This window comes from Phyllobates terribilis, unplaced genomic scaffold, assembly GCF_046119375.1.
Source record: "Phyllobates terribilis strain yellow unplaced genomic scaffold, ASM4611937v1 Scaffold_169__1_contigs__length_4117513, whole genome shotgun sequence".
In the NCBI taxonomy this organism is placed as follows: domain Eukaryota; kingdom Metazoa; phylum Chordata; class Amphibia; order Anura; family Dendrobatidae; genus Phyllobates; species Phyllobates terribilis.
The window spans coordinates 3,295,078-3,318,814 of NW_027362929.1; the positions used below are offsets into that span (position 1 = coordinate 3,295,078).

General features: G+C 45.2%; 17 non-coding genes and 1 pseudogene across 17 annotated transcripts; all 18 read right to left on the reverse strand.

The window, feature by feature from the left end:
- Positions 1 to 679: 679 nt before the first annotated feature.
- LOC141209429 (U2 spliceosomal RNA) lies at positions 680 to 870 on the reverse strand. The gene has a single exon (XR_012279623.1). It is a non-coding gene; the product is annotated as a U2 spliceosomal RNA (small nuclear RNA).
- Positions 871 to 1,982: 1,112 nt separating this feature from the next.
- Positions 1,983 to 2,173, reverse strand: LOC141209430 (U2 spliceosomal RNA). Its single transcript, XR_012279624.1, has one exon. It is a non-coding gene; the product is annotated as a U2 spliceosomal RNA (small nuclear RNA).
- Positions 2,174 to 3,285: 1,112 nt separating this feature from the next.
- Positions 3,286 to 3,481, reverse strand: LOC141210582 (U2 spliceosomal RNA). The gene has a single exon (XR_012280738.1). It is a non-coding gene; the product is annotated as a U2 spliceosomal RNA (small nuclear RNA).
- Positions 3,482 to 4,406: 925 nt separating this feature from the next.
- On the reverse strand, positions 4,407 to 4,538 carry LOC141210728 (U2 spliceosomal RNA; annotated as a pseudogene).
- Positions 4,539 to 5,653: 1,115 nt separating this feature from the next.
- LOC141209431 (U2 spliceosomal RNA) lies at positions 5,654 to 5,844 on the reverse strand. The gene has a single exon (XR_012279625.1). It is a non-coding gene; the product is annotated as a U2 spliceosomal RNA (small nuclear RNA).
- Positions 5,845 to 6,956: 1,112 nt separating this feature from the next.
- On the reverse strand, positions 6,957 to 7,147 carry LOC141210283 (U2 spliceosomal RNA). The gene has a single exon (XR_012280456.1). It is a non-coding gene; the product is annotated as a U2 spliceosomal RNA (small nuclear RNA).
- A 1,115-nt stretch (positions 7,148 to 8,262) lies between these two features.
- Positions 8,263 to 8,453, reverse strand: LOC141210330 (U2 spliceosomal RNA). The gene has a single exon (XR_012280502.1). It is a non-coding gene; the product is annotated as a U2 spliceosomal RNA (small nuclear RNA).
- Positions 8,454 to 9,568: 1,115 nt separating this feature from the next.
- On the reverse strand, positions 9,569 to 9,759 carry LOC141209432 (U2 spliceosomal RNA). Its single transcript, XR_012279626.1, has one exon. It is a non-coding gene; the product is annotated as a U2 spliceosomal RNA (small nuclear RNA).
- A 1,115-nt stretch (positions 9,760 to 10,874) lies between these two features.
- Positions 10,875 to 11,065, reverse strand: LOC141210331 (U2 spliceosomal RNA). Its single transcript, XR_012280503.1, has one exon. It is a non-coding gene; the product is annotated as a U2 spliceosomal RNA (small nuclear RNA).
- A 1,115-nt stretch (positions 11,066 to 12,180) lies between these two features.
- LOC141209433 (U2 spliceosomal RNA) lies at positions 12,181 to 12,371 on the reverse strand. Its single transcript, XR_012279627.1, has one exon. It is a non-coding gene; the product is annotated as a U2 spliceosomal RNA (small nuclear RNA).
- Positions 12,372 to 13,486: 1,115 nt separating this feature from the next.
- On the reverse strand, positions 13,487 to 13,677 carry LOC141209435 (U2 spliceosomal RNA). Its single transcript, XR_012279629.1, has one exon. It is a non-coding gene; the product is annotated as a U2 spliceosomal RNA (small nuclear RNA).
- Positions 13,678 to 14,792: 1,115 nt separating this feature from the next.
- On the reverse strand, positions 14,793 to 14,983 carry LOC141210332 (U2 spliceosomal RNA). The gene has a single exon (XR_012280504.1). It is a non-coding gene; the product is annotated as a U2 spliceosomal RNA (small nuclear RNA).
- Positions 14,984 to 16,098: 1,115 nt separating this feature from the next.
- On the reverse strand, positions 16,099 to 16,289 carry LOC141209436 (U2 spliceosomal RNA). Its single transcript, XR_012279630.1, has one exon. It is a non-coding gene; the product is annotated as a U2 spliceosomal RNA (small nuclear RNA).
- A 1,115-nt stretch (positions 16,290 to 17,404) lies between these two features.
- Positions 17,405 to 17,595, reverse strand: LOC141209437 (U2 spliceosomal RNA). Its single transcript, XR_012279631.1, has one exon. It is a non-coding gene; the product is annotated as a U2 spliceosomal RNA (small nuclear RNA).
- A 1,115-nt stretch (positions 17,596 to 18,710) lies between these two features.
- Positions 18,711 to 18,901, reverse strand: LOC141209438 (U2 spliceosomal RNA). Its single transcript, XR_012279632.1, has one exon. It is a non-coding gene; the product is annotated as a U2 spliceosomal RNA (small nuclear RNA).
- A 1,115-nt stretch (positions 18,902 to 20,016) lies between these two features.
- Positions 20,017 to 20,207, reverse strand: LOC141209439 (U2 spliceosomal RNA). The gene has a single exon (XR_012279633.1). It is a non-coding gene; the product is annotated as a U2 spliceosomal RNA (small nuclear RNA).
- Positions 20,208 to 21,322: 1,115 nt separating this feature from the next.
- On the reverse strand, positions 21,323 to 21,513 carry LOC141210112 (U2 spliceosomal RNA). The gene has a single exon (XR_012280290.1). It is a non-coding gene; the product is annotated as a U2 spliceosomal RNA (small nuclear RNA).
- Positions 21,514 to 22,628: 1,115 nt separating this feature from the next.
- LOC141209440 (U2 spliceosomal RNA) lies at positions 22,629 to 22,819 on the reverse strand. The gene has a single exon (XR_012279634.1). It is a non-coding gene; the product is annotated as a U2 spliceosomal RNA (small nuclear RNA).
- Between the last annotated feature and the right edge of the window lie 918 nt (positions 22,820 to 23,737).

The following is a 23,737-nucleotide window of genomic DNA, read 5'->3' on the forward strand; positions in this document are numbered from 1 at the left end:
CACATTCCATCTACTGCAGGCAGGATACCTGGCTGGCTGAATGTCGCTGAGAAGCTCACAGAGACCGCCATAAGCAACAGTTTAACAGAATGCCACAGACTAATCAACCAAACTTTTTGGGTTGGGTTCTCTTTTATAGTCTGCAGGCATTAAATGAAAGAAGTCAGTGTTCCAGCAGAAGGAGACAACGTTTCAGAAAAGGCATTGTAGCAAACCAAAAAAGAAATTTTAAGCGCAGCAGAGTAACCAGCGCACATACCTGTTAGCTCAGGTGAGTTTAAAAGGCTGCTGTTGATAACAAGGGCATTTGCTAAATAGATGGTGTGTGTGCAACAATATACTGAAAGGTCAATTATATTGTGCAGCTTATCTCACCACCTGTAGTTATTTAGGTGAAAGCTCCAAAATGCTTGCCTAATATGTCTGTTTATCCAAAAGGAAGTAAAAAGGGAGAGCTAGAAAGATAGCATTGCATCACATTACATGGCAATGCAATGCACAGTTGCTGAAGTTGAACCAAAATGAGCTTGTAATCTGGCTTCTGCAACTTTGAACATGAAAAATCCAATGAGGAGAAGAAAAGCAAAGCCAAAGAGTCCATCCCAAAATCCGACAAACAAGCAAAATGAACAAAAAACATTGAATTCAATTCTTTCTGATTTTAGAAACTGCATTAAAGAAGGGGTGCACCGGTCCTGGAGATACTGCAATACCAGGTCAATGCGTGGAGTGGACAGAGCAAGCTCTTTTTCCATCTCCCTGTTCTAAAAATCCATTTAATATATGGTCCCCAGATAGGGGACGTATCAGATATTAAACTGATAAGAACAGATACTACACTTGATCTTAGCCAAAAGGCCGAGAAGCGATAACCAGAATTGGTTTCAAACTACGGAGCCACCCAAGGATCCTGAAAAGTCCATTTGTGGAGATGAGCTCCTGGACTCCCGTTAAGAAGACATGTTGTCAACCTCTAGATCCCTTACATGCCTGCACTTTTCGGCTTGCTGCTGCTGCAATCCACGCGTTTTAGATCTGCATAACTCCACCTCTTTAAACACAGCACCTTCACCCCCTGCTGTTCCCACCCGCCTCAACACCGTTGGAAGGGAGGAGAACCAATTAAGGCGGGGGGTGGGGTGGAACGAGCAGCTGTCTACCCTTAGCAGGAGGGCTCCTGATTACATACCTCTCCTGCTGCTGCTGCTGGCTGTCCAGCAGCAGACTGAAGGTGGCTGCTGCTGTGCACAGGTATATAAAGGCTCAGAGCCTATTATGACACGCGCAGCCAGCGTTCCATTGCCACATTCCATCTACTGCAGGCAGGATACCTGGCTGGCTGAATGTCGCTGAGAAGCTCACAGAGACCGCCATAAGCAACAGTTTAACAGAATGCCACAGACTAATCAACCAAACTTTTTGGGTTGGGTTCTCTTTTATAGTCTGCAGGCATTAAATGAAAGAAGTCAGTGTTCCAGCAGAAGGAGACAACGTTTCAGAAAAGGCATTGTAGCAAACCAAAAAAGAAATTTTAAGCGCAGCAGAGTAACCAGCGCACATACCTGTTAGCTCAGGTGAGTTTAAAAGGCTGCTGTTGATAACAAGGGCATTTGCTAAATAGATGGTGTGTGTGCAACAATATACTGAAAGGTCAATTATATTGTGCAGCTTATCTCACCACCTGTAGTTATTTAGGTAAAAGCTCCAAAATGCTTGCCTAATATGTCTGTTTATCCAAAAGGAAGTAAAAAGGGAGAGCTAGAAAGATAGCATTGCATCACATTACATGGCAATGCAATGCACAGTTGCTGAAGTTGAACCAAAATGAGCTTGTAATCTGGCTTCTGCAACTTTGAACATGAAAAATCCAATGAGGAGAAGAAAAGCAAAGCCAAAGAGTCCATCCCAAAATCCGACAAACAAGCAAAATGAACAAAAAACATTGAATTCAATTCTTTCTGATTTTAGAAACTGCATTAAAGAAGGGGTGCACCGGTCCTGGAGATACTGCAATACCAGGTCAATGCGTGGAGTGGACAGAGCAAGCTCTTTTTCCATCTCCCTGTTCTAAAAATCCATTTAATATATGGTCCCCAGATAGGGGACGTATCAGATATTAAACTGATAAGAACAGATACTACACTTGATCTTAGCCAAAAGGCCGAGAAGCGATAACCAGAATTGGTTTCAAACTACGGAGCCACCCAAGGATCCTGAAAAGTCCATTTGTGGAGATGAGCTCCTGGACTCCCGTTAAGAAGACATGTTGTCAACCTCTAGATCCCTTACATGCCTGCACTTTTCGGCTTGCTGCTGCTGCAATCCACGCGTTTTAGATCTGCATAACTCCACCTCTTTAAACACAGCACCTTCACCCCCTGCTGTTCCCACCCGCCTCAACACCGTTGGAAGGGAGGAGAACCAATTAAGGCGGGGGGTGGGGTGGAACGAGCAGCTGTCTACCCTTAGCAGGAGGGCTCCTGATTACATACCTCTCCTGCTGCTGCTGCTGGCTGTCCAGCAGCAGACTGAAGGTGGCTGCTGCTGTGCACAGGTATATAAAGGCTCAGAGCCTATTATGACACGCGCAGCCAGCGTTCCATTGCCACATTCCATCTACTGCAGGCAGGATACCTGGCTGGCTGAATGTCGCTGAGAAGCTGACAGAGACCGCCATAAGCAACAGTTTAACAGAATGCCACAGACTAATCAACCAAACTTTTTGGGTTGGGTTCTCTTTTATAGTCTGCAGGCATTAAATGAAAGAAGTCAGTGTTCCAGCAGAAGGAGACAACGTTTCAGAAAAGGCATTGTAGCAAACCAAAAAAGAAATTTTAAGCGCAGCAGAGTAACCAGCGCACATACCTGTTAGCTCAGGTGAGTTTAAAAGGCTGCTGTTGATAACAAGGGCATTTGCTAAATAGATGGTGTGTGTGCAACAATATACTGAAAGGTCAATTATATTGTGCAGCTTATCTCACCACCTGTAGTTATTTAGGTGAAAGCTCCAAAATGCTTGCCTAATATGTCTGTTTATCCAAAAGGAAGTAAAAAGGGAGAGCGAGAAAGATAGCATTGCATCACATTACATGGCAATGCAATGCACAGTTGCTGACGTTGAACCAAAATGAGCTTGTAATCTGGCTTCTGCAACTTTGAACATGAAAAATCCAATGAGGAGAAGAAAAGCAAAGCCAAAGAGTCCATCCCAAAATCCGACAAACAAGCAAAATGAACAAAAAACATTGAATTCAATTCTTTCTGATTTTAGAAACTGCATTAAAGAAGGGGTGCACCGGTCCTGGAGATACTGCAATACCAGGTCAATGCGTGGAGTGGACAGAGCAAGCTCTTTTTCCATCTCCCTGTTCTAAAAATCCATTTAATATATGGTCCCCAGATAGGGGACGTATCAGATATTAAACTGATAAGAACAGATTTTTTTTTGATTGAATATATCTTTTATTAGCACAAAAAATAAGTTAACAGACAGTGTACAGTGCCGCAGCCCAGTACACACAGAATTCTACATCATATTTACATAGCATGAGGATACGACGCACTAACTAGACACATCACACCCCTATGCTACACAAAACACTCAATCTGAAAGAAAAAGCATGTCAATCAATACAGTACGACGAACCGTGATAAGGGATGGGGATTGAGAAAAAGGGGATTGGGAGGGGAAAATCACAGGCCCGAAGCTTTATTGAAAGACAAGACACATAAGGGGAGAGGGGGAGGAGGGGTTTAGTCCTCGTCCTCGTCCTCCGGACCGTCCATGATGGAATAGTCTCTGAGCAGGCTGTGGATCAGCCTGCGGCAGTCCTGGATGGACATCCTCTCCCTCCTCAAGATGAGCCGGTTCCTGGCGACCCAAACGGCATCCTTGAAGCAGTTCATAAGGCGCCAAGCCTCCTGGATGGCTCCGACGGTATGAACCCCAGGGAAGAGTCCGTAAAGCACAGAATGGTGCGATAGGCTCGCCCTGGGGACAGAGTTCCTCAGGTCGTCCACAAGTGCAGTCAATAGGCGCTGTGCAAATCCGCAGTCCCAAAAAGTGTGCAAAGATGTTTCCTCCACGAAGGGGCACCTTGGGCAGTACCGGGTCTTGCACAGGTTCCGGGCATGCATGAATGACCGGACGGGCAGTCCGCCCTGAATCGCCATCCACGACAAGTCCTTGTGCCCGTTGGTCAGCCTGTCAGACGATACATTTGTCCACACAGTCTCCAGCGTGTCCTGGTGAAGTCCTGTGATGTTCTCCACGTCATCCTTGGCTCTGATTAGCTTGTGGATAGTTTTGGGCTTCCACAAGTCGGGCTTGAGTCCCTCCAGTTGATGCTCCCCCACAAATCGAACGACGTCTCCGTAGAACCATGGCGTCGTCCAGTTGTAGGGGAAGGAGCTGTCCCACTTGTCCCAGCCGAGTCGCCTCCAAAGAGGAAGCAGGAAGAAGCGAGACATGGACCTGCCCGCGGAGCCATTCAGAACAGATACTACACTTGATCTTAGCCAAAAGGCCGAGAAGCGATAACCAGAATTGGTTTCAAACTACGGAGCCACCCAAGGATCCTGAAAAGTCCATTTGTGGAGATGAGCTCCTGGACTCCCGTTAAGAAGACATGTTGTCAACCTCTAGATCCCTTACATGCCTGCACTTTTCGGCTTGCTGCTGCTGAAATCCACGCGTTTTAGATCTGCATAACTCCACCTCTTTAAACACAGCACCTTCACCCCCTGCTGTTCCCACCCGCCTCAACACCGTTGGAAGGGAGGAGAACCAATTAAGGCGGGGGGTGGGGTGGAACGAGCAGCTGTCTACCCTTAGCAGGAGGGCTCCTGATTACATACCTCTCCTGCTGCTGCTGCTGCTGGCTGTCCAGCAGCAGACTGAAGGTGGCTGCTGCTGTGCACAGGTATATAAAGGCTCAGAGCCTATTATGACACGCGCAGCCAGCGTTCCATTGCCACATTCCATCTACTGCAGGCAGGATACCTGGCTGGCTGAATGTCGCTGAGAAGCTCACAGAGACCGCCATAAGCAACAGTTTAACAGAATGCCACAGACTAATCAACCAAACTTTTTGGGTTGGGTTCTCTTTTATAGTCTGCAGGCATTAAATGAAAGAAGTCAGTGTTCCAGCAGAAGGAGACAACGTTTCAGAAAAGGCATTGTAGCAAACCAAAAAAGAAATTTTAAGCGCAGCAGAGTAACCAGCGCACATACCTGTTAGCTCAGGTGAGTTTAAAAGGCTGCTGTTGATAACAAGGGCATTTGCTAAATAGATGGTGTGTGTGCAACAATATACTGAAAGGTCAATTATATTGTGCAGCTTATCTCACCACCTGTAGTTATTTAGGTGAAAGCTCCAAAATGCTTGCCTAATATGTCTGTTTATCCAAAAGGAAGTAAAAAGGGAGAGCTAGAAAGATAGCATTGCATCACATTACATGGCAATGCAATGCACAGTTGCTGAAGTTGAACCAAAATGAGCTTGTAATCTGGCTTCTGCAACTTTGAACATGAAAAATCCAATGAGGAGAAGAAAAGCAAAGCCAAAGAGTCCATCCCAAAATCCGACAAACAAGCAAAATGAACAAAAAACATTGAATTCAATTCTTTCTGATTTTAGAAACTGCATTAAAGAAGGGGTGCACCGGTCCTGGAGATACTGCAATACCAGGTCAATGCGTGGAGTGGACAGAGCAAGCTCTTTTTCCATCTCCCTGTTCTAAAAATCCATTTAATATATGGTCCCCAGATAGGGGACGTATCAGATATTAAACTGATAAGAACAGATACTACACTTGATCTTAGCCAAAAGGCCGAGAAGCGATAACCAGAATTGGTTTCAAACTACGGAGCCACCCAAGGATCCTGAAAAGTCCATTTGTGGAGATGAGCTCCTGGACTCCCGTTAAGAAGACATGTTGTCAACCTCTAGATCCCTTACATGCCTGCACTTTTCGGCTTGCTGCTGCTGCAATCCACGCGTTTTAGATCTGCATAACTTCACCTCTTTAAACACAGCACCTTCACCCCCTGCTGTTCCCACCCGCCTCAACACCGTTGGAAGGGAGGAGAACCAATTAAGGCGGGGGGTGGGGTGGAACGAGCAGCTGTCTACCCTTAGCAGGAGGGCTCCTGATTACATACCTCTCCTGCTGCTGCTGCTGGCTGTCCAGCAGCAGACTGAAGGTGGCTGCTGCTGTGCACAGGTATATAAAGGCTCAGAGCCTATTATGACACGCGCAGCCAGCGTTCCATTGCCACATTCCATCTACTGCAGGCAGGATACCTGGCTGGCTGAATGTCGCTGAGAAGCTCACAGAGACCGCCATAAGCAACAGTTTAACAGAATGCCACAGACTAATCAACCAAACTTTTTGGGTTGGGTTCTCTTTTATAGTCTGCAGGCATTAAATGAAAGAAGTCAGTGTTCCAGCAGAAGGAGACAACGTTTCAGAAAAGGCATTGTAGCAAACCAAAAAAGAAATTTTAAGCGCAGCAGAGTAACCAGCGCACATACCTGTTAGCTCAGGTGAGTTTAAAAGGCTGCTGTTGATAACAAGGGCATTTGCTAAATAGATGGTGTGTGTGCAACAATATACTGAAAGGTCAATTATATTGTGCAGCTTATCTCACCACCTGTAGTTATTTAGGTGAAAGCTCCAAAATGCTTGCCTAATATGTCTGTTTATCCAAAAGGAAGTAAAAAGGGAGAGCTAGAAAGATAGCATTGCATCACATTACATGGCAATGCAATGCACAGTTGCTGAAGTTGAACCAAAATGAGCTTGTAATCTGGCTTCTGCAACTTTGAACATGAAAAATCCAATGAGGAGAAGAAAAGCAAAGCCAAAGAGTCCATCCCAAAATCCGACAAACAAGCAAAATGAACAAAAAACATTGAATTCAATTCTTTCTGATTTTAGAAACTGCATTAAAGAAGGGGTGCACCGGTCCTGGAGATACTGCAATACCAGGTCAATGCGTGGAGTGGACAGAGCAAGCTCTTTTTCCATCTCCCTGTTCTAAAAATCCATTTAATATATGGTCCCCAGATAGGGGACGTATCAGATATTAAACTGATAAGAACAGATACTACACTTGATCTTAACCAAAAGGCCGAGAAGCGATAACCAGAATTGGTTTCAAACTACGGAGCCACCCAAGGATCCTGAAAAGTCCATTTGTGGAGATGAGCTCCTGGACTCCCGTTAAGAAGACATGTTGTCAACCTCTAGATCCCTTACATGCCTGCACTTTTCGGCTTGCTGCTGCTGCAATCCACGCGTTTTAGATCTGCATAACTCCACCTCTTTAAACACAGCACCTTCACCCCCTGCTGTTCCCACCCGCCTCAACACCGTTGGAAGGGAGGAGAACCAATTAAGGCGGGGGGTGGGGTGGAACGAGCAGCTGTCTACCCTTAGCAGGAGGGCTCCTGATTACATACCTCTCCTGCTGCTGCTGCTGCTGGCTGTCCAGCAGCAGACTGAAGGTGGCTGCTGCTGTGCACAGGTATATAAAGGCTCAGAGCCTATTATGACACGCGCAGCCAGCGTTCCATTGCCACATTCCATCTACTGCAGGCAGGATACCTGGCTGGCTGAATGTCGCTGAGAAGCTCACAGAGACCGCCATAAGCAACAGTTTAACAGAATGCCACAGACTAATCAACCAAACTTTTTGGGTTGGGTTCTCTTTTATAGTCTGCAGGCATTAAATGAAAGAAGTCAGTGTTCCAGCAGAAGGAGACAACATTTCAGAAAAGGCATTGTAGCAAACCAAAAAAGAAATTTTAAGCGCAGCAGAGTAACCAGCGCACATACCTGTTAGCTCAGGTGAGTTTAAAAGGCTGCTGTTGATAACAAGGGCATTTGCTAAATAGATGGTGTGTGTGCAACAATATACTGAAAGGTCAATTATATTGTGCAGCTTATCTCACCACCTGTAGTTATTTAGGTGAAAGCTCCAAAATGCTTGCCTAATATGTCTGTTTATCCAAAAGGAAGTAAAAAGGGAGAGCCAGAAAGATAGCATTGCATCACATTAAATGGCAATGCAATGCACAGTTGCTGAAGTTGAACCAAAATGAGCTTGTAATCTGGCTTCTGCAACTTTGAACATGAAAAATCCAATGAGGAGAAGAAAAGCAAAGCCAAAGAGTCCATCCCCAAATCCGACAAACAAGCAAAATGAACAAAAAACATTGAATTCAATTCTTTCTGATTTTAGAAACTGCATTAAAGAAGGGGTGCACCGGTCCTGGAGATACTGCAATACTAGGTCAATGCGTGGAGTGGACAGAGCAAGCTCTTTTTCCATCTCCCTGTTCTAAAAATCCATTTAATATATGGTCCCCAGATAGGGGACGTATCAGATATTAAACTGATAAGAACAGATACTACACTTGATCTTAGCCAAAAGGCCGAGAAGCGATAACCAGAATTGGTTTCAAACTACGGAGCCACCCAAGGATCCTGAAAAGTCCATTTGTGGAGATGAGCTCCTGGACTCCCGTTAAGAAGACATGTTGTCAACCTCTAGATCCCTTACATGCCTGCACTTTTCGGCTTGCTGCTGCTGCAATCCACGCGTTTTAGATCTGCATAACTCCACCTCTTTAAACACAGCACCTTCACCCCCTGCTGTTCCCACCCGCCTCAACACCGTTGGAAGGGAGGAGAACCAATTAAGGCGGGGGGTGGGGTGGAACGAGCAGCTGTCTACCCTTAGCAGGAGGGCTCCTGATTACATACCTCTCCTGCTGCTGCTGCTGCTGGCTGTCCAGCAGCAGACTGAAGGTGGCTGCTGCTGTGCACAGGTATATAAAGGCTCAGAGCCTATTATGACACGCGCAGCCAGCGTTCCATTGCCACATTCCATCTACTGCAGGCAGGATACCTGGCTGGCTGAATGTCGCTGAGAAGCTCACAGAGACCGCCATAAGCAACAGTTTAACAGAATGCCACAGACTAATCAACCAAACTTTTTGGGTTGGGTTCTCTTTTATAGTCTGCAGGCATTAAATGAAAGAAGTCAGTGTTCCAGCAGAAGGAGACAACGTTTCAGAAAAGGCATTGTAGCAAACCAAAAAAGAAATTTTAAGCGCAGCAGAGTAACCAGCGCACATACCTGTTAGCTCAGGTGAGTTTAAAAGGCTGCTGTTGATAACAAGGGCATTTGCTAAATAGATGGTGTGTGTGCAACAATATACTGAAAGGTCAATTATATTGTGCAGCTTATCTCACCACCTGTAGTTATTTAGGTGAAAGCTCCAAAATGCTTGCCTAATATGTCTGTTTATCCAAGAGGAAGTAAAAAGGGAGAGCTAGAAAGATAGCATTGCATCACATTACATGGCAATGCAATGCACAGTTGCTGAAGTTGAACCAAAATGAGCTTGTAATCTGGCTTCTGCAACTTTGAACATGAAAAATCCAATGAGGAGAAGAAAAGCAAAGCCAAAGAGTCCATCCCAAAATCCGACAAACAAGCAAAATGAACAAAAAACATTGAATTCAATTCTTTCTGATTTTAGAAACTGCATTAAAGAAGGGGTGCACCGGTCCTGGAGATACTGCAATACCAGGTCAATGCGTGGAGTGGACAGAGCAAGCTCTTTTTCCATCTCCCTGTTCTAAAAATCCATTTAATATATGGTCCCCAGATAGGGGACGTATCAGATATTAAACTGATAAGAACAGATACTACACTTGATCTTAGCCAAAAGGCCGAGAAGCGATAACCAGAATTGGTTTCAAACTACGGAGCCACCCAAGGATCCTGAAAAGTCCATTTGTGGAGATGAGCTCCTGGACTCCCGTTAAGAAGACATGTTGTCAACCTCTAGATCCCTTACATGCCTGCACTTTTCGGCTTGCTGCTGCTGCAATCCACGCGTTTTAGATCTGCATAACTCCACCTCTTTAAACACAGCACCTTCACCCCCTGCTGTTCCCACCCGCCTCAACACCGTTGGAAGGGAGGAGAACCAATTAAGGCGGGGGGTGGGGTGGAACGAGCAGCTGTCTACCCTTAGCAGGAGGGCTCCTGATTACATACCTCTCCTGCTGCTGCTGCTGCTGGCTGTCCAGCAGCAGACTGAAGGTGGCTGCTGCTGTGCACAGGTATATAAAGGCTCAGAGCCTATTATGACACGCGCAGTCAGCGTTCCATTGCCACATTCCATCTACTGCAGGCAGGATACCTGGCTGGCTGAATGTCGCTGAGAAGCTCACAGAGACCGCCATAAGCAACAGTTTAACAGAATGCCACAGACTAATCAACCAAACTTTTTGGGTTGGGTTCTCTTTTATAGTCTGCAGGCATTAAATGAAAGAAGTCAGTGTTCCAGCAGAAGGAGACAACGTTTCAGAAAAGGCATTGTAGCAAACCAAAAAAGAAATTTTAAGCGCAGCAGAGTAACCAGCGCACATACCTGTTAGCTCAGGTGAGTTTAAAAGGCTGCTGTTGATAACAAGGGCATTTGCTAAATAGATGGTGTGTGTGCAACAATATACTGAAAGGTCAATTATATTGTGCAGCTTATCTCACCACCTGTAGTTATTTAGGTGAAAGCTCCAAAATGCTTGCCTAATATGTCTGTTTATCCAAAAGGAAGTAAAAAGGGAGAGCCAGAAAGATAGCATTGCATCACATTAAATGGCAATGCAATGCACAGTTGCTGAAGTTGAACCAAAATGAGCTTGTAATCTGGCTTCTGCAACTTTGAACATGAAAAATCCAATGAGGAGAAGAAAAGCAAAGCCAAAGAGTCCATCCCCAAATCCGACAAACAAGCAAAATGAACAAAAAACATTGAATTCAATTCTTTCTGATTTTAGAAACTGCATTAAAGAAGGGGTGCACCGGTCCTGGAGATACTGCAATACTAGGTCAATGCGTGGAGTGGACAGAGCAAGCTCTTTTTCCATCTCCCTGTTCTAAAAATCCATTTAATATATGGTCCCCAGATAGGGGACGTATCAGATATTAAACTGATAAGAACAGATACTACACTTGATCTTAGCCAAAAGGCCGAGAAGCGATAACCAGAATTGGTTTCAAACTACGGAGCCACCCAAGGATCCTGAAAAGTCCATTTGTGGAGATGAGCTCCTGGACTCCCGTTAAGAAGACATGTTGTCAACCTCTAGATCCCTTACATGCCTGCACTTTTCGGCTTGCTGCTGCTGCAATCCACGCGTTTTAGATCTGCATAACTCCACCTCTTTAAACACAGCACCTTCACCCCCTGCTGTTCCCACCCGCCTCAACACCGTTGGAAGGGAGGAGAACCAATTAAGGCGGGGGGTGGGGTGGAACGAGCAGCTGTCTACCCTTAGCAGGAGGGCTCCTGATTACATACCTCTCCTGCTGCTGCTGCTGCTGGCTGTCCAGCAGCAGACTGAAGGTGGCTGCTGCTGTGCACAGGTATATAAAGGCTCAGAGCCTATTATGACACGCGCAGCCAGCGTTCCATTGCCACATTCCATCTACTGCAGGCAGGATACCTGGCTGGCTGAATGTCGCTGAGAAGCTCACAGAGACCGCCATAAGCAACAGTTTAACAGAATGCCACAGACTAATCAACCAAACTTTTTGGGTTGGGTTCTCTTTTATAGTCTGCAGGCATTAAATGAAAGAAGTCAGTGTTCCAGCAGAAGGAGACAACGTTTCAGAAAAGGCATTGTAGCAAACCAAAAAAGAAATTTTAAGCGCAGCAGAGTAACCAGCGCACATACCTGTTAGCTCAGGTGAGTTTAAAAGGCTGCTGTTGATAACAAGGGCATTTGCTAAATAGATGGTGTGTGTGCAACAATATACTGAAAGGTCAATTATATTGTGCAGCTTATCTCACCACCTGTAGTTATTTAGGTGAAAGCTCCAAAATGCTTGCCTAATATGTCTGTTTATCCAAAAGGAAGTAAAAAGGGAGAGCTAGAAAGATAGCATTGCATCACATTACATGGCAATGCAATGCACAGTTGCTGAAGTTGAACCAAAATGAGCTTGTAATCTGGCTTCTGCAACTTTGAACATGAAAAATCCAATGAGGAGAAGAAAAGCAAAGCCAAAGAGTCCATCCCCAAATCCGACAAACAAGCAAAATGAACAAAAAACATTGAATTCAATTCTTTCTGATTTTAGAAACTGCATTAAAGAAGGGGTGCACCGGTCCTGGAGATACTGCAATACCAGGTCAATGCGTGGAGTGGACAGAGCAAGCTCTTTTTCCATCTCCCTGTTCTAAAAATCCATTTAATATATGGTCCCCAGATAGGGGACGTATCAGATATTAAACTGATAAGAACAGATACTACACTTGATCTTAGCCAAAAGGCCGAGAAGCGATAACCAGAATTGGTTTCAAACTACGGAGCCACCCAAGGATCCTGAAAAGTCCATTTGTGGAGATGAGCTCCTGGACTCCCGTTAAGCAGACATGTTGTCAACCTCTAGATCCCTTACATGCCTGCACTTTTCGGCTTGCTGCTGCTGCAATCCACGCGTTTTAGATCTGCATAACTCCACCTCTTTAAACACAGCACCTTCACCCCCTGCTGTTCCCACCCGCCTCAACACCGTTGGAAGGGAGGAGAACCAATTAAGGCGGGGGGTGGGGTGGAACGAGCAGCTGTCTACCCTTAGCAGGAGGGCTCCTGATTACATACCTCTCCTGCTGCTGCTGCTGCTGGCTGTCCAGCAGCAGACTGAAGGTGGCTGCTGCTGTGCACAGGTATATAAAGGCTCAGAGCCTATTATGACACGCGCAGCCAGCGTTCCATTGCCACATTCCATCTACTGCAGGCGGGATACCTGGATGGCTGAATGTCGCTGAGAAGCTCACAGAGACCGCCATAAGCAACAGTTTAACAGAATGCCACAGACTAATCAACCAAACTTTTTGGGTTGGGTTCTCTTTTATAGTCTGCAGGCATTAAATGAAAGAAGTCAGTGTTCCAGCAGAAGGAGACAACGTTTCAGAAAAGGCATTGTAGCAAACCAAAAAAGAAATTTTAAGCGCAGCAGAGTAACCAGCGCACATACCTGTTAGCTCAGGTGAGTTTAAAAGGCTGCTGTTGATAACAAGGGCATTTGCTAAATAGATGGTGTGTGTGCAACAATATACTGAAAGGTCAATTATATTGTGCAGCTTATCTCACCACCTGTAGTTATTTAGGTGAAAGCTCCAAAATGCTTGCCTAATATGTCTGTTTATCCAAAAGGAAGTAAAAAGGGAGAGCTAGAAAGATAGCATTGCATCACATTACATGGCAATGCAATGCACAGTTGCTGAAGTTGAACCAAAATGAGCTTGTAATCTGGCTTCTGCAACTTTGAACATGAAAAATCCAATGAGGAGAAGAAAAGCAAAGCCAAAGAGTCCATCCCAAAATCCGACAAACAAGCAAAATGAACAAAAAACATTGAATTCAATTCTTTCTGATTTTAGAAACTGCATTAAAGAAGGGGTGCACCGGTCCTGGAGATACTGCAATACCAGGTCAATGCGTGGAGTGGACAGAGCAAGCTCTTTTTCCATCTCCCTGTTCTAAAAATCCATTTAATATATGGTCCCCAGATAGGGGACGTATCAGATATTAAACTGATAAGAACAGATACTACACTTGATCTTAGCCAAAAGGCCGAGAAGCGATAACCAGAATTGGTTTCAAACTACGGAGCCACCCAAGGATCCTGAAAAGTCCATTTGTGGAGATGAGCTCCTGGACTCCCGTTAAGAAGACATGTTGTCAACCTCTAGATCCCTTACATGCCTGCACTTTTCGGCTTGCTGCTGCTGCAATCCACGCGTTTTAGATCTGCATAACTCCACCTCTTTAAACACAGCACCTTCACCCCCTGCTGTTCCCACCCGCCTCAACACCGTTGGAAGGGAGGAGAACCAATTAAGGCGGGGGGTGGGGTGGAACGAGCAGCTGTCTACCCTTAGCAGGAGGGCTCCTGATTACATACCTCTCCTGCTGCTGCTGCTGCTGGCTGTCCAGCAGCAGACTGAAGGTGGCTGCTGCTGTGCACAGGTATATAAAGGCTCAGAGCCTATTATGACACGCGCAGTCAGCGTTCCATTGCCACATTCCATCTACTGCAGGCAGGATACCTGGCTGGCTGAATGTCGCTGAGAAGCTCACAGAGACCGCCATAAGCAACAGTTTAACAGAATGCCACAGACTAATCAACCAAACTTTTTGGGTTGGGTTCTCTTTTATAGTCTGCAGGCATTAAATGAAAGAAGTCAGTGTTCCAGCAGAAGGAGACAACGTTTCAGAAAAGGCATTGTAGCAAACCAAAAAAGAAATTTTAAGCGCAGCAGAGTAACCAGCGCACATACCTGTTAGCTCAGGTGAGTTTAAAAGGCTGCTGTTGATAACAAGGGCATTTGCTAAATAGATGGTGTGTGTGCAACAATATACTGAAAGGTCAATTATATTGTGCAGCTTATCTCACCACCTGTAGTTATTTAGGTGAAAGCTCCAAAATGCTTGCCTAATATGTCTGTTTATCCAAAAGGAAGTAAAAAGGGAGAGCCAGAAAGATAGCATTGCATCACATTAAATGGCAATGCAATGCACAGTTGCTGAAGTTGAACCAAAATGAGCTTGTAATCTGGCTTCTGCAACTTTGAACATGAAAAATCCAATGAGGAGAAGAAAAGCAAAGCCAAAGAGTCCATCCCCAAATCCGACAAACAAGCAAAATGAACAAAAAACATTGAATTCAATTCTTTCTGATTTTAGAAACTGCATTAAAGAAGGGGTGCACCGGTCCTGGAGATACTGCAATACTAGGTCAATGCGTGGAGTGGACAGAGCAAGCTCTTTTTCCATCTCCCTGTTCTAAAAATCCATTTAATATATGGTCCCCAGATAGGGGACGTATCAGATATTAAACTGATAAGAACAGATACTACACTTGATCTTAGCCAAAAGGCCGAGAAGCGATAACCAGAATTGGTTTCAAACTACGGAGCCACCCAAGTATCCTGAAAAGTCCATTTGTGGAGATGAGCTCCTGGACTCCCGTTAAGAAGACATGTTGTCAACCTCTAGATCCCTTACATGCCTGCACTTTTCGGCTTGCTGCTGCTGCAATCCACGCGTTTTAGATCTGCATAACTCCACCTCTTTAAACACAGCACCTTCACCCCCTGCTGTTCCCACCCGCCTCAACACCGTTGGAAGGGAGGAGAACCAATTAAGGCGGGGGGTGGGGTGGAACGAGCAGCTGTCTACCCTTAGCAGGAGGGCTCCTGATTACATACCTCTCCTGCTGCTGCTGCTGCTGGCTGTCCAGCAGCAGACTGAAGGTGGCTGCTGCTGTGCACAGGTATATAAAGGCTCAGAGCCTATTATGACACGCGCAGCCAGCGTTCCATTGCCACATTCCATCTACTGCAGGCAGGATACCTGGCTGGCTGAATGTCGCTGAGAAGCTCACAGAGACCGCCATAAGCAACAGTTTAACAGAATGCCACAGACTAATCAACCAAACTTTTTGGGTTGGGTTCTCTTTTATAGTCTGCAGGCATTAAATGAAAGAAGTCAGTGTTCCAGCAGAAGGAGACAACGTTTCAGAAAAGGCATTGTAGCAAACCAAAAAAGAAATTTTAAGCGCAGCAGAGTAACCAGCGCACATACCTGTTAGCTCAGGTGAGTTTAAAAGGCTGCTGTTGATAACAAGGGCATTTGCTAAATAGATGGTGTGTGTGCAACAATACACTGAAAGGTCAATTATATTGTGCAGCTTATCTCACCACCTGTAGTTATTTAGGTGAAAGCTCCAAAATGCTTGCCTAATATGTCTGTTTATCCAAAAGGAAGTAAAAAGGGAGAGCTAGAAAGATAGCATTGCATCACATTACATGGCAATGCAATGCACAGTTGCTGAAGTTGAACCAAAATGAGCTTGTAATCTGGCTTCTGCAACTTTGAACATGAAAAATCCAATGAGGAGAAGAAAAGCAAAGCCAAAGAGTCCATCCCCAAATCCGACAAACAAGCAAAATGAACAAAAAACATTGAATTCAATTCTTTCTGATTTTAGAAACTGCATTAAAGAAGGGGTGCACCGGTCCTGGAGATACTGCAATACCAGGTCAATGCGTGGAGTGGACAGAGCAAGCTCTTTTTCCATCTCCCTGTTCTAAAAATCCATTTAATATATGGTCCCCAGATAGGGGACGTATCAGATATTAAACTGATAAGAACAGATACTACACTTGATCTTAGCCAAAAGGCCGAGAAGCGATAACCAGAATTGGTTTCAAACTACGGAGCCACCCAAGGATCCTGAAAAGTCCATTTGTGGAGATGAGCTCCTGGACTCCCGTTAAGAAGACATGTTGTCAACCTCTAGATCCCTTACATGCCTGCACTTTTCGGCTTGCTGCTGCTGCAATCCACGCGTTTTAGATCTGCATAACTCCACCTCTTTAAACACAGCACCTTCACCCCCTGCTGTTCCCACCCGCCTCAACACCGTTGGAAGGGAGGAGAACCAATTAAGGCGGGGGGTGGGGTGGAACGAGCAGCTGTCTACCCTTAGCAGGAGGGCTCCTGATTACATACCTCTCCTGCTGCTGCTGCTGCTGGCTGTCCAGCAGCAGACTGAAGGTGGCTGCTGCTGTGCACAGGTATATAAAGGCTCAGAGCCTATTATGACACGCGCAGCCAGCGTTCCATTGCCACATTCCATCTACTGCAGGCGGGATACCTGGATGGCTGAATGTCGCTGAGAAGCTCACAGAGACCGCCATAAGCAACAGTTTAACAGAATGCCACAGACTAATCAACCAAACTTTTTGGGTTGGGTTCTCTTTTATAGTCTGCAGGCATTAAATGAAAGAAGTCAGTGTTCCAGCAGAAGGAGACAACGTTTCAGAAAAGGCATTGTAGCAAACCAAAAAAGAAATTTTAAGCGCAGCAGAGTAACCAGCGCACATACCTGTTAGCTCAGGTGAGTTTAAAAGGCTGCTGTTGATAACAAGGGCATTTGCTAAATAGATGGTGTGTGTGCAACAATATACTGAAAGGTCAATTATATTGTGCAGCTTATCTCACCACCTGTAGTTATTTAGGTGAAAGCTCCAAAATGCTTGCCTAATATGTCTGTTTATCCAAAAGGAAGTAAAAAGGGAGAGCTAGAAAGATAGCATTGCATCACATTACATGGCAATGCAATGCACAGTTGCTGAAGTTGAACCAAAATGAGCTTGTAATCTGGCTTCTGCAACTTTGAACATGAAAAATCCAATGAGGAGAAGAAAAGCAAAGCCAAAGAGTCCATCCCCAAATCCGACAAACAAGCAAAATGAACAAAAAACATTGAATTCAATTCTTTCTGATTTTAGAAACTGCATTAAAGAAGGGGTGCACCGGTCCTGGAGATACTGCAATACCAGGTCAATGCGTGGAGTGGACAGAGCAAGCTCTTTTTCCATCTCCCTGTTCTAAAAATCCATTTAATATATGGTCCCCAGATAGGGGACGTATCAGATATTAAACTGATAAGAACAGATACTACACTTGATCTTAGCCAAAAGGCCGAGAAGCGATAACCAGAATTGGTTTCAAACTACGGAGCCACCCAAGGATCCTGAAAAGTCCATTTGTGGAGATGAGCTCCTGGACTCCCGTTAAGAAGACATGTTGTCAACCTCTAGATCCCTTACATGCCTGCACTTTTCGGCTTGCTGCTGCTGCAATCCACGCGTTTTAGATCTGCATAACTCCACCTCTTTAAACACAGCACCTTCACCCCCTGCTGTTCCCACCCGCCTCAACACCGTTGGAAGGGAGGAGAACCAATTAAGGCGGGGGGTGGGGTGGAACGAGCAGCTGTCTACCCTTAGCAGGAGGGCTCCTGATTACATACCTCTCCTGCTGCTGCTGCTGCTGGCTGTCCAGCAGCAGACTGAAGGTGGCTGCTGCTGTGCACAGGTATATAAAGGCTCAGAGCCTATTATGACACGCGCAGCCAGCGTTCCATTGCCACATTCCATCTACTGCAGGCAGGATACCTGGCTGGCTGAATGTCGCTGAGAAGCTCACAGAGACCGCCATAAGCAACAGTTTAACAGAATGCCACAGACTAATCAACCAAACTTTTTGGGTTGGGTTCTCTTTTATAGTCTGCAGGCATTAAATGAAAGAAGTCAGTGTTCCAGCAGAAGGAGACAACGTTTCAGAAAAGGCATTGTAGCAAACCAAAAAAGAAATTTTAAGCGCAGCAGAGTAACCAGCGCACATACCTGTTAGCTCAGGTGAGTTTAAAAGGCTGCTGTTGATAACAAGGGCATTTGCTAAATAGATGGTGTGTGTGCAACAATATACTGAAAGGTCAATTATATTGTGCAGCTTATCTCACCACCTGTAGTTATTTAGGTGAAAGCTCCAAAATGCTTGCCTAATATGTCTGTTTATCCAAAAGGAAGTAAAAAGGGAGAGCCAGAAAGATAGCATTGCATCACATTAAATGGCAATGCAATGCACAGTTGCTGAAGTTGAACCAAAATGAGCTTGTAATCTGGCTTCTGCAACTTTGAACATGAAAAATCCAATGAGGAGAAGAAAAGCAAAGCCAAAGAGTCCATCCCCAAATCCGACAAACAAGCAAAATGAACAAAAAACATTGAATTCAATTCTTTCTGATTTTAGAAACTGCATTAAAGAAGGGGTGCACCGGTCCTGGAGATACTGCAATACCAGGTCAATGCGTGGAGTGGACAGAGCAAGCTCTTTTTCCATCTCCCTGTTCTAAAAATCCATTTAATATATGGTCCCCAGATAGGGGACGTATCAGATATTAAACTGATAAGAACAGATACTACACTTGATCTTAGCCAAAAGGCCGAGAAGCGATAACCAGAATTGGTTTCAAACTACGGAGCCACCCAAGGATCCTGAAAAGTCCATTTGTGGAGATGAGCTCCTGGACTCCCGTTAAGAAGACATGTTGTCAACCTCTAGATCCCTTACATGCCTGCACTTTTCGGCTTGCTGCTGCTGCAATCCACGCGTTTTAGATCTGCATAACTCCACCTCTTTAAACACAGCACCTTCACCCCCTGCTGTTCCCACCCGCCTCAACACCGTTGGAAGGGAGGAGAACCAATTAAGGCGGGGGGTGGGGTGGAACGAGCAGCTGTCTACCCTTAGCAGGAGGGCTCCTGATTACATACCTCTCCTGCTGCTGCTGCTGCTGGCTGTCCAGCAGCAAACTGAAGGTGGCTGCTGCTGTGCACAGGTATATAAAGGCTCAGAGCCTATTATGACACGCGCAGCCAGCGTTCCATTGCCACATTCCATCTACTGCAGGCAGGATACCTGGCTGGCTGAATGTCGCTGAGAAGCTCACAGAGACCGCCATAAGCAACAGTTTAACAGAATGCCACAGACTAATCAACCAAACTTTTTGGGTTGGGTTCTCTTTTATAGTCTGCAGGCATTAAATGAAAGAAGTCAGTGTTCCAGCAGAAGGAGACAACGTTTCAGAAAAGGCATTGTAGCAAACCAAAAAAGAAATTTTAAGCGCAGCAGAGTAACCAGCGCACATACCTGTTAGCTCAGGTGAGTTTAAAAGGCTGCTGTTGATAACAAGGGCATTTGCTAAATAGATGGTGTGTGTGCAACAATATACTGAAAGGTCAATTATATTGTGCAGCTTATCTCACCACCTGTAGTTATTTAGGTGAAAGCTCCAAAATGCTTGCCTAATATGTCTGTTTATCCAAAAGGAAGTAAAAAGGGAGAGCTAGAAAGATAGCATTGCATCACATTACATGGCAATGCAATGCACAGTTGCTGAAGTTGAACCAAAATGAGCTTGTAATCTGGCTTCTGCAACTTTGAACATGAAAAATCCAATGAGGAGAAGAAAAGCAAAGCCAAAGAGTCCATCCCCAAATCCGACAAACAAGCAAAATGAACAAAAAACATTGAATTCAATTCTTTCTGATTTTAGAAACTGCATTAAAGAAGGGGTGCACCGGTCCTGGAGATACTGCAATACCAGGTCAATGCGTGGAGTGGACAGAGCAAGCTCTTTTTCCATCTCCCTGTTCTAAAAATCCATTTAATATATGGTCCCCAGATAGGGGACGTATCAGATATTAAACTGATAAGAACAGATACTACACTTGATCTTAGCCAAAAGGCCGAGAAGCGATAACCAGAATTGGTTTCAAACTACGGAGCCACCCAAGGATCCTGAAAAGTCCATTTGTGGAGATGAGCTCCTGGACTCCCGTTAAGAAGACATGTTGTCAACCTCTAGATCCCTTACATGCCTGCACTTTTCGGCTTGCTGCTGCTGCAATCCACGCGTTTTAGATCTGCATAACTCCACCTCTTTAAACACAGCACCTTCACCCCCTGCTGTTCCCACCCGCCTCAACACCGTTGGAAGGGAGGAGAACCAATTAAGGCGGGGGGTGGGGTGGAACGAGCAGCTGTCTACCCTTAGCAGGAGGGCTCCTGATTTCATACCTCTCCTGCTGCTGCTGCTGCTGGCTGTCCAGCAGCAGACTGAAGGTGGCTGCTGCTGTGCACAGGTATATAAAGGCTCAGAGCCTATTATGACACGCGCAGCCAGCGTTCCATTACCACATTCCATCTACTGCAGGCAGGATACCTGGCTGGCTGAATGTCGCTGAGAAGCTCACAGAGACCGCCATAAGCAACAGTTTAACAGAATGCCACAGACTAATCAACCAAACTTTTTGGGTTGGGTTCTCTTTTATAGTCTGCAGGCATTAAATGAAAGAAGTCAGTGTTCCAGCAGAAGGAGACAACGTTTCAGAAAAGGCATTGTAGCAAACCAAAAAAGAAATTTTAAGCGCAGCAGAGTAACCAGCGCACATACCTGTTAGCTCAGGTGAGTTTAAAAGGCTGCTGTTGATAACAAGGGCATTTGCTAAATAGATGGTGTGTGTGCAACAATATACTGAAAGGTCAATTATATTGTGCAGCTTATCTCACCACCTGTAGTTATTTAGGTGAAAGCTCCAAAATGCTTGCCTAATATGTCTGTTTATCCAAAAGGAAGTAAAAAGGGAGAGCTAGAAAGATAGCATTGCATCACATTACATGGCAATGCAATGCACAGTTGCTGAAGTTGAACCAAAATGAGCTTGTAATCTGGCTTCTGCAACTTTGAACATGAAAAATCCAATGAGGAGAAGAAAAGCAAAGCCAAAGAGTCCATCCCCAAATCCGACAAACAAGCAAAATGAACAAAAAACATTGAATTCAATTCTTTCTGAGTTTAGAAACTGCATTAAAGAAGGGGTGCACCGGTCCTGGAGATACTGCAATACCAGGTCAATGCGTGGAGTGGACAGAGCAAGCTCATTTTCCATCTCCCTGTTATAAAAATCCATTTAATATATGGTCCCCAGATAGGGGACGTATCAGATATTAAACTGATAAGAACAGATACTACACTTGATCTTAGCCAAAAGGCCGAGAAGCGATAACCAGAATTGGTTTCAAACTACGGAGCCACCCAAGGATCCTGAAAAGTCCATTTGTGGAGATGAGCTCCTGGACTCCCGTTAAGAAGACATGTTGTCAACCTCTAGATCCCTTACATGCCTGCACTTTTCGGCTTGCTGCTGCTGCAATCCACGCGTTTTAGATCTGCATAACTCCACCTCTTTAAACACAGCACCTTCACCCCCTGCTGTTCCCACCCGCCTCAACACCGTTGGAAGGGAGGAGAACCAATTAAGGCGGGGGGTGGGGTGGAACGAGCAGCTGTCTACCCTTAGCAGGAGGGCTCCTGATTACATACCTCTCCTGCTGCTGCTGCTGCTGGCTGTCCAGCAGCAGACTGAAGGTGGCTGCTGCTGTGCACAGGTATATAAAGGCTCAGAGCCTATTATGACACGCGCAGCCAGCGTTCCATTGCCACATTCCATCTACTGCAGGCAGGATACCTGGCTGGCTGAATGTCGCTGAGAAGCTCACAGAGACCGCCATAAGCAACAGTTTAACAGAATGCCACAGACTAATCAACCAAACTTTTTGGGTTGGGTTCTCTTTTATAGTCTGCAGGCATTAAATGAAAGAAGTCAGTGTTCCAGCAGAAGGAGACAACGTTTCAGAAAAGGCATTGTAGCAAACCAAAAAAGAAATTTTAAGCGCAGCAGAGTAACCAGCGCACATACCTGTTAGCTCAGGTGAGTTTAAAAGGCTGCTGTTGATAACAAGGGCATTTGCTAAATAGATGGTGTGTGTGCAACAATACACTGAAAGGTCAATTATATTGTGCAGCTTATCTCACCACCTGTAGTTATTTAGGTGAAAGCTCCAAAATGCTTGCCTAATATGTCTGTTTATCCAAAAGGAAGTAAAAAGGGAGAGCTAGAAAGATAGCATTGCATCACATTACATGGCAATGCAATGCACAGTTGCTGAAGTTGAACCAAAATGAGCTTGTAATCTGGCTTCTGCAACTTTGAACATGAAAAATCCAATGAGGAGAAGAAAAGCAAAGCCAAAGAGTCCATCCCCAAATCCGACAAACAAGCAAAATGAACAAAAAACATTGAATTCAATTCTTTCTGATTTTAGAAACTGCATTAAAGAAGGGGTGCACCGGTCCTGGAGATACTGCAATACCAGGTCAATGCGTGGAGTGGACAGAGCAAGCTCTTTTTCCATCTCCCTGTTCTAAAAATCCATTTAATATATGGTCCCCAGATAGGGGACGTATCAGATATTAAACTGATAAGAACAGATACTACACTTGATCTTAGCCAAAAGGCCGAGAAGCGATAACCAGAATTGGTTTCAAACTACGGAGCCACCCAAGGATCCTGAAAAGTCCATTTGTGGAGATGAGCTCCTGGACTCCCGTTAAGAAGACATGTTGTCAACCTCTAGATCCCTTACATGCCTGCACTTTTCGGCTTGCTGCTGCTGCAATCCACGCGTTTTAGATCTGCATAACTCCACCTCTTTAAACACAGCACCTTCACCCCCTGCTGTTCCCACCCGCCTCAACACCGTTGGAAGGGAGGAGAACCAATTAAGGCGGGGGGTGGGGTGGAACGAGCAGCTGTCTACCCTTAGCAGGAGGGCTCCTGATTACATACCTCTCCTGCTGCTGCTGCTGCTGGCTGTCCAGCAGCAGACTGAAGGTGGCTGCTGCTGTGCACAGGTATATAAAGGCTCAGAGCCTATTATGACACGCGCAGCCAGCGTTCCATTGCCACATTCCATCTACTGCAGGCGGGATACCTGGATGGCTGAATGTCGCTGAGAAGCTCACAGAGACCGCCATAAGCAACAGTTTAACAGAATGCCACAGACTAATCAACCAAACTTTTTGGGTTGGGTTCTCTTTTATAGTCTGCAGGCATTAAATGAAAGAAGTCAGTGTTCCAGCAGAAGGAGACAACGTTTCAGAAAAGGCATTGTAGCAAACCAAAAAAGAAATTTTAAGCGCAGCAGAGTAACCAGCGCACATACCTGTTAGCTCAGGTGAGTTTAAAAGGCTGCTGTTGATAACAAGGGCATTTGCTAAATAGATGGTGTGTGTGCAACAATATACTGAAAGGTCAATTATATTGTGCAGCTTATCTCACCACCTGTAGTTATTTAGGTGAAAGCTCCAAAATGCTTGCCTAATATGTCTGTTTATCCAAAAGGAAGTAAAAAGGGAGAGCTAGAAAGATAGCATTGCATCACATTA